Source organism: Tupaia chinensis, unplaced genomic scaffold (assembly GCF_000334495.1).
Source record: "Tupaia chinensis unplaced genomic scaffold, TupChi_1.0 Scaffold000154_1, whole genome shotgun sequence".
Lineage (NCBI taxonomy): Eukaryota > Metazoa > Chordata > Mammalia > Scandentia > Tupaiidae > Tupaia > Tupaia belangeri.
This window is the reverse complement of record NW_006159625.1, coordinates 2,913,663-2,919,071: the sequence shown is the minus strand read 5'-3', so window position 1 is coordinate 2,919,071 and position 5,409 is coordinate 2,913,663.

Genomic DNA, 5,409 nt, shown 5'->3' with positions numbered 1-5,409 from the left:
CAAAGTAACTAGAACAAATATATTTGAGTCTAGTTTCAATTCTATAAGGAAATAGGTCAGGAAATTAATTTGTAAAAGCGGTCTTGTTAATTAGATTTCCTTCCAGGTGAAATGTGAAGCTTTGAATAGCATTATCCAATCTGATTTATAATGAATGAATTTGATTTCAATTTTAACAAAGGAATATCCTATTCATCCATCTGGGACTTTCAAATCAGTATCATTCATTTTATGAGGAAAAAATGTGAACTATTTCCTAGAGGAAATAAATATTTTAAAATAATTGTACTTGTCATGTTTTGCTTAAATTCAATAAGGTAGAAGAAATTAATTACTTCATAACTGTTTCTACTCCATAGTAACTAAATATGCCTGTTGTTTGTGACCATGGCAAAACACCGTCTCTGAGATTTGTCATTCATCGATAAGATGGGTCTATTAAGGTGGGTATACATATTCCTTCATAGAACTAAAGTTTCTACTATGACAGTCTCTTACTGTAGGCAAGTAACAATCCTGACAAAGATGTTTGCTTCAAGATCAAAGAGTCGAAGTCAAGGGCAGGCCTGCGTGATATTTGGTATTTGAGTTAGCAGTAGGGGTAAGTTCTAGGCAGAGTTTCTTTGCTGCCCAAACATTTCTGAACTTGAGTGAAATTCTACCCCTACATTACAGTAACACTTCAATAAATTATTGTAAGCAGTGTGCAGTGGACATTTGTCTTTTTCTTGGCTGCCTAATATTTATTTTGATGGAATTCACGCTGTGTAACTCTTGGAGCTGATGGAGCCAGAGGCTTTCTCACCTGTTCCCAACTTTGAATCTGGGTTAGCAAACCTATTGTTCTGGGACAGTTTTGAATTTACACCTAGAGGTGCCTCCAGCTGCTGCCCTGTGTGGCAGAGGCAGCCCTGCTCATTGAGATATCCCAGACTATTCCTGCAGTGAGACTTTAGCCTGGTTTTGGTTCCTCTACCTTCCTTGGCTCCTATGAACTTCCAGCTTTGGAATCTAGACACCTATTCGATCTGTGAGCCATTTTATATTTTCCAACACTTGGTTTTTCTGCTGAAGTCAGCGAAAGTCAATTTTCATTACTGTAACCAAGAAGGAATGTGTAGCCTTGGCCAATTAATTAATTAGGAAACTACCTTTGGTCGTTACATTAGACAGGACTCTAATGCATTAGCTTTTCTTAAGTACATCTTGCCTTCTTGAGAATTATTTTTCTTTAATAATTGATGGGGAGCCCTACAAAGAGTCGGGAGACCCTCATAATTTATTGATCTGGATATCTTACCTACAAACTGCCTCCTGGTTTGAATGGGAATTCTTTTTCTTCTAGTGGGGCTGCACATTTCTTTCTTTTCTTTCTTTGTTTCTTATCTTCTTTTTTGTTTTGTTTTGTTTTTGCCAGAAAGTGTGTGAACTCACCAGAGACAGAGCACTCACCCAGTGGAATATGGTCATGCCACAATTCCTTTCCTCCATTTCTCCATCCTGTCCAACTTTTTGGCATGTACACAGACATGCTTGGCATATTACCAAGCAAGAGTCAAACCTCCATTTGCCATATGGGTTCCAGCTCCCTATGTGCAGTACTTAACCACTGCATTATGGGCTAGCCCTCTGCTTTCTTTCAGAACCCTGTCCTGTTCTTCTCAAGACCATTTTTCTTGTCATCTTTGCCCTATATTCTATTAATGCACTCATTAGCCCTTGTTGGTCAAGGAAGGGAGAGGAGATTCTATAGGAGAAAGAGAAAATTCCAGGAAAAGGATAAGGGGCAAAGAGGGAAAACTATCACATGTCTATTTAAACTTCACTCTTCTATATTCCCTGCCCAGTTCTGCTTCCCACTCTTAGGAAGAGGAAATAAAGAGCGGCAGGGAAGGTAGAAAAGGAAAGAAAAACTTGTTACAACTTCCTATCTCTGCTGCTTATTTCTAAGTAAAGTGAAATAATAACCTTTTGGGGGTTTTTTGGTTTTGGTTTTGGTTTTGTTTTATTTTGTTTTTGCTATAGAGTGTGTGTGCTCACCAGAGAAAGATAGCGAGAGAGAAAATGAGAAATCACCCCCCAGGGATGATGGCCATGCCATATTCTCTTCTCTTTCATTCCCCTCTTGGAGTTTTGGGCATGCACACACGTCCGGTGTGATTTTCAAGCAGCCAGGTCCAGGACTCCAACCGTGGTCAACCATGTAGGAGTCCACCACCCTAACTACCATACCACCTGCTGGCCCCTAGCCAATTATTTTTGTGTTAATTGTTAATGTAGCACATAAACATTATCTACTGCAACATAGGTGTGTAATTGATTTTGTTGAATAATTATGCCATATGTCTTCAACATAATTTATATCAATTCATATTCTAGCTACATTAAGGCTTAAAATAAGTTATTTGAGATGGTTTGGGAATTTACAACTTATAACTCATTTTTCCATTAGTAAATATATTCCAGGGGCTGAACAGCAGTCTCATAAACTTTGTAGGGCAATTTTAGGTAGGTTGGGGACTGCCCCTCCAGATGAAGTCTAGTCAAAGAACACTGATGGGGACCAGCAGTTGGTGTAATGGCTATGTCGCTGGGCTCCCATGTAGTCAACCACAGTTCAAGTCCCAGATCCAATGGCTTAAACTCATGCCAGTCGCATGTGTGTATGTGCCCAAGATCCCGAGAGGAGAATGGAGGAGAGGGGATTGTTGTGTGGCCATCCCCTCTGGGGGGTGATTTCTCGCTTTCTGTCTCTCTCTATCTTTCTGGCAAGCGCGCACACCCTATACCAAAAACCTCTCCAAAAGGAAAAAAAAAAAAAAAAGAAAAAAAGAAAAGAAAGAAAAAAAAAAGAGCACTGGTGTTGGCAATGGTGACTTCATAAATAACAGACTCCAGCTGAAGGTCATTTTGAGTTGTCAGTATACTAAGCTAATAGTTTCTTTATATTTGAATTTACTAATAATGGTTATCCATTTTTTATATTTGCTCAAATTCTGTCTTAAGCAGTAAATCTGCACCAGATAGCTGTAATAGATTTTAATGAAATATTTGTGAATTTTTTAAAAAGTGCCAAAGACGCTTCAGGAACTCCCCTTGCTTGTAGACTCTGCACACGACCATCAATACTCTTTCCAATATATTATCCTTCCAGGCCATCAGTTCCTGCCTTCTACTCAACTGGCCATACCGCCATCCTAGATCCCACCACCCTGCTTCCCCTACCTGCCCTTCAACACCATGGTATTGCTCTGCCAATTTGTTTGGTAATAGCTCAGATAGTCGACTTCCACCTTTGGACATCTTTGGCTCCTCCTTTCCTTCCGTCAGTCATGAAGTCTTAAATATCTCCACGTTTTCTTTTAATTTTCCCTCTCCTCTTTATTAGCATTTCCAATACCCAAATCTAGTTCACCATCATCCCTTACTACAGCAATGGCCTCCCAATGGAAATTTTGTCACCTTTTGATTTGTTCTCCATATTTTAGCCAAAGTGATCTTTTTCAAAAGCAACTTTCACCACAATTCTCCTGCATTTAAAACCTTTCAATGGCTTCCTACTGCCATAAAAATGAAGTCCAAAGTTCTTAACAGGGCTCTCAAGGCTTTCCAACAACATCACAGTCTCCTCATGCCACACTCCCTCTCTGTGCTCAGCCAGTGGGTTTTCCTCAGGTTTCTAATTACACTGTATTTTCTGTTGCCTCAAGGTCATCCACGAATGGTCTCTTTGGCACTCAGCACTCGTCCAACATTTTCCAGGTCTACTCCAACATTATTTCCTTAGAGAAAACTCTTTTGACCCAATTGGGCTGATAAGTCCCTTGTTGCATAATCCCATAGCACTTCTCTGCTAAGTGTGGGCTCAGAGAGGACATGGACTGTGCCTGTCTTACCCTCATCTATATTCTCCATTCTGTGATCTCTCTTCTTTGTCACATTCCCAAAAACTCCCCTTTCCCCTATGCCCTGAGGAGTAGATGTTATTATGTCATTCTTTTCTCATTCAGATTCTGAATGAGAAAAGAATGACATGGGACCAGCAGGTGGCATGGTGGTTAAAGCACTGGACACTCCCACATGGTCGACCATAGTTTGAGTCCCAGACCTGGTGGCTTGCTTTCTCATTTTCTCTCTCTCTTTCTCTCTGTGTCTCTCTGGTCAAATTTTAAAAAATGAATAAATTAAATAAATAAAATTAAATTTAAAAAAAGTACCCCACATGTAACATCTTACACTACTGAGAGTCAACAAGAGAGGTGTCTAATCAACCTATTTCTTTTTTTTGAAAATGTTTTAAAAAATTTATTTAGTTAGTTATATTTGTTGTTATTATTATTTTTTTTTTAATTTGACCAGAGAGAGAAAGAAAGAAAAAGTGAGAAAGCAAACTGTCAGGTCCAGGACTCAAACCATGGGTTGGCCACCAGTGAGAATCCATTCCCTTTAACCACCATGCCACCTGCTGGCTTCCCCTTTTCTTAAAAAAAAGAATTATTTATTTGATTACACTTGTTTATTATTTTAATCAACCTATTTCAACATGCATTTTTTAAAAAATGTGTGTTTATTTAATTTTATTTATTATTATTATTTTTAAATTTGACCAGAGAGAGTCAGAGAGAGAAAGTGAGAAAGCAAGTTGCCAGCTCCAGGACTCAAACTGTGGTCACCCATGTGGGAGTCCAGCGTCCCAACCACCATGTCACCTGCCAGTCCCCTTAACACGCCATTTTTAGAGAGGCAGAATGGTATGGTAGTTAAGATCTTGGTCCTTCAAGATAGACTGCTTAGGTTCAGATCCTGGCTTGGCCTGTTGTAAGTAGTGTAACTTTGGGTAAATTCCTTAACCTCTAGCCTGAGTTTTCTTATTTGTAAAATGGTAATAGTACTTCTCTTATAGGGTTATTGGGAGAATTTAATGAATAAATATATGTCAGACACTTAGAACAGTATCTATATAGCAATTATTTATTATCATTTCTTGAACAAAGGCTTGTGCCACATAGACAAGCAAAGCCGAATCTGTGTGGATGGAGCTCTTATTGATCTTATTTATTATGGGTTGTCCAATGACTAGCACAGTGGAACAAAGTAGTTGTACATCAAATATTTGTAACATAAACACAAGGATGACTGACTTGAATGGTCATCATTCATTTAAGATCATCACAGTGGAGAATAGCAGAGACAGGACTTTTAATAAGAAATTTCCATAAATCTCTTGTCTGTATCTGAAAATAGAGTAAAAATGTCTTCTTCATAGGACTGTTGTGAGATTTAGGTAACAGTAAAGTATGTAAAACACTTACCCAATGCCCAGCACACTACCCAATGCCCAGCACACTAACCTTACCAACTGGGAGCTGTTGTTACTCTCTGCGCTTGGAAGCTAGTGGTCTCTTTCCC